We start from the raw sequence: 11,908 nt of genomic DNA on the forward strand, positions 1-11,908 counted from the left end.
TTAGTGAACCACAGCTTCCTCACTTGACCACTTCCTCTCTGCCTGACCGATGCATACTTATCAAGGTGACACTATTGCTTTTCCTTGAATAAGCTCAACATTTCAATTGTGCCTATCCCCTGCAGTTTACTTCCCCAACCTATAGTCACTAAATCTTGCCTAACCACATCATAGTTGCTTTTACCCCAGCTATAACTCTTGCTTTTCAGTACATACCCGTCCCTTTCCATCGTTAAAGTAAACGTCACTGAATTGTGGTCACTTACACCAAAGTGCACACCTCGCTTCGTATCTAACACCCGGCCTGGTTCATTACCCTGTACCAAAACCACTGTGCACTCGCCTTTTGTTGGCTGCGTCATTAAACCCTCCTGTTAAAATGGGGAAAACTGACACGTCCAAAGTACTCCAACTAAAGCGTTTCCAGTCAATATTTGGAAAACTATAGTCTCTCATGACAATTACCCTGTTACTTTCGCTCCTGCCCAGATTACGTTTTGCAATCCTTTCTGCTACATCTCTGAAACTTTTCCAAGGCCTACAGAAAACACCCAAGAGTACAAAAACTGACCCATCTAAAGTCGTCGAACTATAGTAGTTCCAGTCAATGTTGGGAAAATTATGGGCTCCCATAACAACTACCCTGTTACTGTCGCTACAGTCCAGAATCGGCTTCGTTATCCTTCCCTCTGCATCTCCTGAACTGATTGTACAGCGACAGAAAACACCCAATAGGGTGACCACTCCTTTTCTGTTCCGAAACTCAGCCCGTACTACCTCAATAGACGAGGCCTCATCACCATCCTTTCTGCCACAGTAAAACTGTCCTTGACTAACAATGCCACACCGCTCCTCTTTTACCACTTTTACTGATTTACTGAATCGTCTGAACCACGTAGTCTGTGGCATTCCTGTTCCAGCTCTATACATGTCTCCGAGATGGCCACAACATCGAAGTCCCAGGAATCAACCAAATTTCTCAAGTTAACCACATTTCTTTAGGATGCTTCTAGCATCCAAGATCAAGGTGGGAGGACCAAATCCTGAAACGAAAGTGTATCAGTTAATTGTTTCCATATCCAATCTTTTAGCTTGATCTGATCACTGAGGAGAAATTCGTCTCCAATTCATCGTCATCACCGTGTTGCTCTTAAAGTTTTTACAGTAACAGTCAAACGCCTGAGGGATGCTGTGATGCAAGGGAATTGCATCAGTCGTTAATCCAGGAGGACTGGGTTCATAGCTTAACTCTCCTCATCAGACTTAGGAAGCATGAAGCCAACATTATAAGTTTGGCAATTGTTCGTTTTCTTTTCAGAATTAAGAACGGTTGCTGTTTGCTGGAGCCATCATTGGCACGGAGAAAATGAGATGTCGTCTGTGTTTAAACTCATTGAAATTTTGCAGGGAATGATGCGGTCGTTACTTTGAAAGTGACTGGGAGTTTATGCCCAAACCATCGTTTGTCTTTTCCCGATGGTTATGATGGGACCTGACTTGTCTTTTACATTTCTGCTTTCAACAGTGAATGACATGATTAACCAAAGTTTAAGCACGTTACACGAGAGATCTGACCTGATTGGCTGATCGGAAATCTGTCCGAGATTTGAACAAAAAAACACTCCAAATCGAGAAAAAAAAGTAAATCGATGATTAACTAATTACCAATTTACTTAGCTAAGTAAAGACGGCTGCGCAGTCCATATGCTGTCACTGTGTGATGTCGGAGATGGCTGATCACATTTAGATTTGCATTGACTACATCTGCAAAATTGTTCTTTGTTTTAAGAAGTCTGGTTCATTCGATAAGCAGGAATCTGAGCTTCAAACGCTGCAGCATATCCAGAATCTGAAGGAACACCTGGACACTTTGTTTCAGGAGGAGGTCATACCTGGTAGATGAAGTTTCACAAACTCTGTCGGTGGCCAGGAACAGCAAAGTGTGGCTGCAAGTGAGGGCAGGTAGTGGGCTTCATTTAGAGGAATCCAACTATAAGTATAAGAATTTAAGGATCAGGCAAGGCTCTAAAGGGTTGCAAGGCAGCCAGAAATGAACTGAAAACTGCACTCAGACTGTTGGAAGAGGCATAGGAAGTCTTTCGTGGGAAGCATTGGGCAAATCCCTAAGGCATTCTATACGTATGCGAGGAGCAGGAAAATGCCCTGAGTGAGTATAGAACCAAACACAGTCTGTGGAGGAAATTTGCGCCTGTAGTTGGAGGAGGTAGGGGAGGTACGTAATGAATATTTTTCTTCAGTATTCACTACTCAGACGGACCTTGATGTTTTTGAGGACAGCGCAGAACAGGCTGATATGCTCGAACAAGTTGATGATACGAGTGAGGATGTGCTTAAAAATTTAAAATAAGCAAAAGAATAAAGGAAAACGGCAGTGTGGAGTTCCCTGGGCCAGTTGAGATAAACCCAAAGGTTACTAAAGGAAGGAAGTGTCGAGATGATTTTTGCTTTCTTTCACTCACTTGGAGTTGTGCCAGATCAGTAGAAGGTGAAAAGATTCATACCTTTGTTTAAAAAAGGGAATATGGATAATCATGAGAATTGTCTCCAGTCGGTGAAATGTTGGAGTGGATTCTGTGAAAAATATTGGAAACCCATAGTTTGATTAGAGATAGTCAGTAGGCTTTGTGAGGGGCAGATTATGTCTCATAAGCCTTATTGAATTCCGTGAGGATGTCACAAAACACACTGACGAACGTGGAGTAGTCGATGTGGTGCAAATTGATTTTAGTAATGCTATTGATAGTTTTTCCCATGGTAGGTTCATTCAGCAGGTGAGGAGGCGTGAGATACAGGGAAGTATGGCTATCCGGATACAGACTTGACTGACCCATAGAAGAGAGAGTGTGGTTGTAGATGGAAATCATTCAGACTGGAGCCCATTGACCATAGGTGTCCCATTGGGTTCTGAACCACGTCCTCTGACTTTTGTGATGTTTATACATGAATGACGAACTGGTAGGATGGGGCGAGTGATTTTGCCGATGGCATGAAGATTTTGAAGTGGTGGATCGTCCGGAGGGAATTTTTTGGGTGTAACAGGACCTTGACATAATAAAGACCTGGGGTGAGAAGTGACAGATTGACTTCAAGCTGTAAAAGTGTGAAGTCGTTCATTTTGGAAATTCGAAATTTAATGCAAAATACGGGGGTGAGGCAGGAAAATGGCAGTGTGGAGGAACATAGAGATTTTGGTGTCCACGTTCATGGATTGTTCAAAGTCGCCACCCTTGTTGATGGGCTTATTCAGAAGGCGCATTGTGTACTTTCCTTCATTATGGGTATTGTGTTTTAAAGCTTTGAGTTTATGCTCCAGTTGTATAGTACACGAGGAAGACCACACTTGGAATATTGTGGTCAGTTCTGGTCTCCTCATTACAGGAAAAGTATGGAAGCTTCAGAGAGAGCACAGCGGAGATTTACAAGGATGATGCCTAGACTGGATGGCATGTCTTGTGAAGAACATTTGAGGGGGTTATGACTTTTCTCATTGGAGTAAAGAAAGATGAGAGGTGATTTGGTCGAGGCGTACAGAGTGATGAGAGGCATAGATAGAGTGAATAGGTAGAGATATATTCAAAGGGCAGAAATACTTATCAAAAGTGGGTATAATTTTAAGGTGATTGGAAGAAGGTTCAGAGTAGATACCAGAGGTCAGTTCTTTTCACAGACTGTAGTGAGTGCGTGGAATGCACTGCCAACGTTGATGGCAGATTCAGATACATGAGGGACATGTAATAGTCTGTTGGATAGGCACAAGGATGATCGTAAAATAAAGGCAATGTCGGTTAGTTTGATCTCAGAAAAGGAAAGATGTTCGGCACAGCTTCGAGAGCCAAATGGCTGACGTTGCTGAACAGTTCTGTGTTCTATATTCCATGTTCAGCTGTTAACGTTATCCAAAGGTATTGGTACCTACTCTTTACAATAGACAATAGACAATAGGTGCAGGAGTAGGCCATTCTGCTCTTCGAGCCTGCACCACCATTCAATATGATCATGGCTGATCATTCCTGATTAGTATCCTGTTCCTGCCTTATGTCCATAGCCCTTGATTCCACTATCATTGAGAGCTCTATCCAACTCTTTCTTAAATGAATCCAGAGACTGGGCCTCAACTGCCCTCTGGGGCATATTATTCCATACAGCCACCACTCTCTGGGTGAAGACGTTTCTCCTCATCTGTGTCCTAATTGGTCTACCCCGTATTTTTAAGCTGTGTCCTCTGGTTCGGCACTCACCCATCAGCGGAAACATGTTTCCTGCCTCCAGAGTGTCCAATCCTTTAATTATCTTATATGTCTCAATCATATCCCCTCTCAGTCTTCTAAACTCAACGTTTTACAAGCCCAGTCGCTCAAGTCTTTCAGTATAAGGTAATCCCGCCATTCCAGGAATTGACCTCGTGAACCTACGCTGCACTCCCTCAATAGCTACAATGTCTTTCCTCAAATTTGGAGATCAGAACTGCACACAGTACTCCAGGTGTGGTGTTACCAGGACCCTGTGCAGCTATAGAAGAACGTCTTTGCTTCAATTCTTAATCCCTCTTGTTATGAAGGCCAGCATGCTATTAGCCTTCTTCGCTACCTACTGTACCTGCATGCTTGCCTTCATTGACCGGTGCACAAGAACACACAGATCTCTCTGTACTGCCCCTTTACCTAAATTGATTCCATTTAGGTAGTAATCTGCCACCAAAGTGGATAACCATACATTTATCCACATTAAACTGCATCTGCCATGCATCTGGCTACTCACCTAACTTGTCCTGATCACCCTGTAATCTTCTAACATCCTCATCACATTTCACCCTGCCACCCAGCTTAGTATAATCAGCAAATTGCTAATGTTATTACTAATACCATCTTCTATATCATTAACATATATTGTAAAAAGCTGCGGTCCCAGTACTGATCCCTGCGGTACCCCACTGGTCACTGCCTGCCATTCCGAAATGGAGCTGTTTATCACTACTCATTGTTTCCTATCAGCCAAACGGGCGGCACGGTGGCACAGTGGTTAGCACTGCTGCCTCACAGCAGTGTCTGCGTGGGTTTCCTCCGGGTGCTCCGGTTTCCTCCCACAGTCCAGATGTGCAGGTCAGGTGAATTGGCCATGCTAAATTGCCTGTAGTGTTGGGTAAGGGGTAAATATAGGGGTATGGGTGGGTTGCACTTCGGCGGGTCGGTGTGGACTTGTTGGGCCGAAGGCCCTGATTCCACACTGTAATGTAAGCTAAACCAACTTTCAATCCAAGTTAGTACTTTGCCCCCAATACCATGCGCCCTAATTATGCTCACTAACCTCCTATGTGGGACTTTATCAAAAGCTTTCTGAAAGTCCAGGTACACTACATCTACTGGATCTCCGTCGTCCATCTTCAGAATTGCATCCTCAAAAGTTTCCAGAAGATTAGTCAAGCATGATTTCCCCTTCATAAATCCAGGCTTACTCTGACCTATACTGTAACTACTATCCAGATGTTTCATAATTTCATCATTTATAATAGAATCCAGCATCTTTCCCACCACTGAGGTCAGACTAACTGGTCTATAATTTCCTGTTTTCTCTCTCCTACCTTTCTTAAATCGTGGTATAACTTTAGCCACCCTCCAATCCGCAGGAACTGATCCCGAATCTTTCAAACTCTTGAAAATAATCACCAACGCATCCACAATTTCTCGAGCCACCTCCTTCAGTACCCTGGGATGTAGACCATCAGGCCCCGGGGAGTTTTCAGCCTTCAGACCTAACAGTCTCTCCAACACCAACTCCTGGCAAATGTAAATTCCCTTCAGTTCAAGTCCTTCAGCCAATTTTATGTCAGGGAGATTGCATGTGTCTTCCAGTGTGAACAGAGATCTGAAGAACCAATTTAATTCTTCTGCTATTTCTTTGTTCCCCTTAATATATTTCCCTGTTTCTGTCTTCAAGGGCCCAAATTTATTCTTAATCATTTTTTTGCCTTTCACATACCTAAAAAAAACTTTTACTATCCTCCTATATATTATTGGCCAGTTTACCTTCGTACCTCATTTTATTATCTGCGTATTTCCTTCTTTGTAATCCTCTGTTGTTCTTTAAATGCTTCCCAGTCCTCCGTTTTCCCACTTATCTTTGCTATGTTAAACTTTTTCTTTTTTAACTTTATATGTTTCTTAACTTCCCTCGTCAGCCACGGCCACCCATGCCTGCTCCTCGGATCTTTCTTCCTTGTTGGAATGAACTGATCCTGCAACTTCTGCATTATACACAGAAATATCCGCCATTGTTCCTCCACTGTTATTCCTGCTAAGGTATGGCAGCATTGAACTTTGGCCAGCTCCTCCCTCATAGCTCCATAGTTTCCTTTATTCAACTGAAAAATTGTCACTTCCGATTGTACCCTCTCCCTCTCAAATTGCAGATTAAAGATTATTGTATTATGGTCACTACTTCCCAATGGCTCCTTCACTTCGAGGTCCCTGACCAATTCTGGTTCGTTGCACAATACCAGATCCAGAATTGTCTTCTCCCTGGTCGGCCCCAGCATCAGCTGTTATAAGAATCCATCTCTGAGGCACTCCACAAAGTCTCTTTCCAGAGGTCCAATACCATCCTGATTCTCCCAGTCTACCTGTATGTTGACAACAACTGTAGTAACATTTTTGCGACAGGCCAATTTCAACTCCCGAATTAACTTACATCCGACATCCAGACTACTGCTTGGGGGCCTGTAGATAACTCCCAAGAGAGTCTTTTACCCTTCGTATTTCTCAGCTCTATCCACCTGACACACCCACTCAAATACCTTCCCGACGGCTTTGCGCTCCGTCTTCACTTCTGCCCAGCTTCCGCCGCTCTCAGATGTGAAAAGATAGTTGGCGTCGAGGTAACTTTTAAATGAAAATCACTTACCGTCCCGATCGGCTTTGCGCTCTGCCTTCACTTCCGCCCAGCTCCCGACCTCTCTGATGCGAAAAGACCGCTGGCGTCGAGGTAACTTCTTAAATAACAATCACTTACCTTCCCGACCGGGAAGGTCTGTATGAGTAGAACAATCACTTACCTTCCCGACTGGCTTTGTCTTTGTCTGGATGAGTAGAAAAGATGCAGGATGGATGAGCCAGTGGAGTATGGCAGAGTCGGAAAGGAGGCCATTTAACTTGGGGGAGTATAAAGACAAGTGAAAAGATTTGAATTATAAAATACAAGCAATTTTGCTGATGACACTAAAATAGGCGGTATGGTGGAGAGCGAGGCAGGTAATCAGGAATTGCTCCCGGATCTTGATTAACTGGAGAAGTGCACCGAGAAATGGATAATGGAGTTTAATGTCAATAAGCCTGGCTTGTTGTGAGTGTGAGATCTTGCATTTTGGAAAGTCAAATCATGATTGGACTTTCATGTAAATGGCAGGGCCTTATGCAGTGTATAGCAACAGAGGGATTTAGAGTTCTGTTTCACAGTTCTCTGAAAGTGGAGTCAAAGGTAGACAGGGCAATGAAGAAGGCTTTTAAGACAATAGCCTTCGTCAGGCAGGGCATTCAGTATTGGCGTTGGGGAGTTTTGCAGTTATATATTACGTTGATGAATCTAAAACTGAAGTATGGTGTTCACTTTTGGTCATCTTCTGTGGGATCGGCGTCGTGAAACTGGAAAGAGTGCAGGAGCAATTTTCAGGAATGTTGCCTGGACTCAATGGTCTGGCGTATCGGAACACGCGAGGACTTCTTTTCTTCAGAGTATCGGAGAGTGTTGGGGTATCATACGCATATGAAAAAATCATAAGCTGCATGGAGCTGATGGATGCACTCAGTCTTTCTTGCGGGGTTCGGGAATTGAGGACGAGATGGCATCAGCTTAAGGTTAGTGGGGAAATAATAAAAGGAAACCTGAGGAGCAACCGTTTCACACGGATGGTGATACACATGTGGAATGAGCTGCCAACAGAAGTAGTTGAGGCGGGTACTTTAAAAATATTTTTTTAATCATTTGGACAAATACATGGAAAGAAGTGAATAGAAGGAGATGAGCGAAGTGTCGGGTCAGCGTAGAGAGATATTGTGATTAGCATGGACTCTTTTCGGCCAACGGGCTCGTCTCCACGTTGTAGGACTCTATGATTCTATGACTTTATGATAGTTGCAGGGGATTCCAAATTAAGAGGAATGATAGTACCCATTGTAAGCTGTATTGAGAGTCCCACGTGCTGTGTTGCTTTTCCGATGCCAGCATGCGGGACATCATCGACTGCCTCGGAAGGATATTGGACAGGAAGGGTAACGATCCAATTTTCATGGTCCACGTCTATGCAAATAACAACGGCATGACTAGGAAAAATGATCTGTTCAGACATTATTAGGAGGAAGGAAACAATTTAAAGAATAGATCCTCAATGTGTATAATTTCTGGATTCCTGACCAAGTCATTCGCAAAGTGGCGTAGAGATAGGAGAATAAGGGAAGTAACATGCCACCAAAAGAGCAGAGCAGGAAAGAGGGCTTCCTTTTCATGAGGCAGTGGCATCAGTATTGGAAAAGGAGGGATCTTTAACATTGGGACTTTGAAGACCAGAACTGATTTGGAGCAAGGCTTCTGGCGAAAAAGATTAATAGGGTGGTCAACAGTACATCAAACGAGGAATTCGTGCAAAGAGGATAACTCCAAGAAATCTAATAACTAATGCGGTGAAAATCTGCAGGTAAACAGCTATAAGGTTTTTTTCTGCATTGAAAATAATATGACTAAAATGAAAAGAAAGGATAGCTCAGTAAAACCTATTTAAGTCTCCAGTACAAAATATAGTGCAAAATATTTGCAACATGAAGAAAAAAATACTCAGTAACAGATACAGCAAACGTTCATTGCGAAGGAAAAGACGCAGACGAAATGGAGGATGAGACAACTATGGCTGACCATGGAAGTCAGGCACAGCAGAAAAGTAAAGGAGAAAGCATATCATCTGGCAAAGTGGAGTAGGAAACCAACGGAATGGGAAGCCGACAAAGATTAATATAGGACAATGAACTAAGAAATAAGATGGTGGAAAATTAAATATAAACAAGACTATAGTATTAAGGAAGATTGCAAGAGTTACTGTCGATATTAAAGGAAAGAAAATGATTGGCAAAAGCTGGAATACGATGCTGGAAATCTGGTAATGGGGCGCAAAGAAAAGGCTGAATTAGTTAATGAGTAGTTTGTGTCAGTCTTCACGGTGAGAGACACAAGTAATATTCAAAGGGATCGCGAGACCTAATGGTCAGAAATGAGTACGGCGTCCATTGTAAAGGAGAAGAGGACAGAACAACGGAAAGGTCTGAAAGTTAATACATCAACTCAGTCAGATGGGCTACACCCTCATATTCTGGCAGAGATAACTGAGGAGATAGTGGACGATACAGTAGAGACACTTTTGGTTTCACTGGGGACATGGAGGATCCCAGAGGTCTGGAAAATTGCTAATGTAATTCCCCCCAACCACATAGAAGAATAGACTTCGGCAAAAGATTGGAAATTACAGGCCGATTAGACAACTGTAGTCATTGTTAACATTGTTAACAGTTCATTGCGAAGGATGAGATTTCTGATTACTTGGAAGTGCTTAGTAAAATATGGCAATGTTAACAATGGTTTCATCAAAGCAAAGCCATGCTTGACAAAGCTGTTAGAATTCTTTAAAATGGCAACGAGCAGGTTATATCAACGAGTGGCAATAAACGTGAGCTATCTAGACTTATGGAAAGACATTTGACAAAGTGTTACACAGGAGGTTGCTGAGTAATGTGGCGTTACGAGCATGGACACATGACTGGCTGCCTCTTAGACGTCAAAGAGTGGAGATAAGACTGTACAAATCACACAATACCAAGCTATAGTCTAACAGGCTTATTTGGAAGCCCTAGCTCTCGTTGTGCTGCTCCTTCTTCAGATGGTTGTGGAGAATATGATTGCATGACATAGAATTTAAAGCAAAACATTACAGTGTGATAAAACTGAAATTATATCTTGAAAACGACCTGGAATATTTGTTAAGTCTCTCATCTTTTAGAATGATCATGTCGGTTTCAGTTCGTTCATGTGTAAATCGCAAAACGATTTTTTTTGTAAAAGTTACCTTCCCAAGTGTCCAATAACAATTGGTGTCATGTCGGCAGAGATAATGTATTGAAGGTGTTTCTCCCTTTGAGTCTGTCTCCAATTGAAAAATAACGGATTTAAAGAATTTTACATGGATTCATGCAGTTTTAGAACAAAGTAAAATGTAATTCTGCGAAGTACAAATTCACGCCACAAACTTATATGTGTATATGTGCATGCAGCTGTATGTGGGGTCAAGTCTGGGGCTGACTATGAGTGTCTGTGTGAGAGTATATGGACGTGTGTAACTGTGGGTGCAAAGGTGTTTAAGACTGTGAGAGGGTGTGTGTCGGAGTGTAGACGTGAGTATATGAGAGAGACTGAGTGTCTCTGTGTGTGTGTGTGTGTGTGTGTGTGTGTGTCTGTCTGTCTGTGTATAGAGTGCAATGGGGGCACCTGTCGTGTGACATGAACCCAAGGTCCCGTTTGAGGCCATCCCCATTGGTACCAAATTTGCCTATCAGCTTCTGCTCAGCCACTTTTCGTTATTGCCATGCCGAAGTCCGCCTGGGAGGATGGTCACCCAAAGTTCCGAGGTCGAATGTCCCGGACTGCTGAAGTGTTCTCCGACTGGGAGGGAACACTCCTGTCTGTTGATTGTTCTGCGGTGTACATTCAGATGTTGTAGTTGTCTTTGTTTGGTCTCGTCAATGTACCATACCTCAGAGCATCTTTCCTGCAGCGTATGAGATAGACAACGTTGGATGAGTGACGTGATTACCTGCTACGTTTATGGTTAGAGGTGTCCCCACGCGTAATGGTGGTATCTGTGTGGGCATTCTGACATGTGACAGGCATCTAACGTGACAGGGTTGTATGGTATTGTCCTGAAAGCCGAGCGGTTTGATCAGAACAATGATCTGTTTGAGGTTTGGTGGCTGTGAAAACGCGAGAAGAAGGAGTATGGGGACTGTCTTGGCGAGGTGCTCATTCTCATTGATAATGTGTTGCAGGCTGCAAAGAACTTGGCGTAGTTTTCAGCTCTTGCGTGTTACTGGACGACAATCGGTACCCTGACAGTTGCAGATTGTGTTTGTCTCCTGAAGAGGTCATTACGGTTCCTCTATGTAGGACGTCGTACCTGGTGGTCCATGAGTTGAACATCGTACCCCGTTCTTATGAAAGCATTTCCTGAGTATTTACGAGTGCCCATATTATACATACGCACAGACGGACACACACACACGCACACACTCAGACCATTTATAATACACGCACACATGCATTCCCACACATGAAATCTCACAGACTTAAACCACTTTACAATCACAGACATACACATACCCTCTCGCAAACATTCATAACCCTCCAGCACTCTCTCCCCACACACACCCACATGCACATATTTGTGAGTTGACTTTGTACTTTCAGAATTACATTTTATTTTGCTTATAAACTGCATGAATCCCTGTAAGATTCTGTAAAAAAACTTTTTAGGTTAGAATCAATATGACCATTGTGGCAGAGATAACCTCACAGGGAGCTAAAACATTCAATACATTATCTGGGCGATCTGACATCATTTGTTGCCGTTCAATTGAGAATGTAACACTAAAAAAAAAAGGTTTTGCGGTTTACATGTGAAAGAACTGAAATAAATATGTTCATTCTGAAAGATGAGCGTATTAACAAAAAAGTCCAAGTTTTTTTTAATATATAATGTCAGTTACATCACGCTGTAAACGTTTACTATAAATTCTGTGTCTTAAAATCTTATTGTCCACAATCACTTGATAAAGGAGCAGCGCTCCGAAAGCTAGTGCTT

This window comes from Chiloscyllium plagiosum, unplaced genomic scaffold, assembly GCF_037043375.1.
Source record: "Chiloscyllium plagiosum isolate Xiang-an unplaced genomic scaffold, Cpla_swu_hap1 HiC_scaffold_41, whole genome shotgun sequence".
NCBI lineage: Eukaryota > Metazoa > Chordata > Chondrichthyes > Orectolobiformes > Hemiscylliidae > Chiloscyllium > Chiloscyllium plagiosum.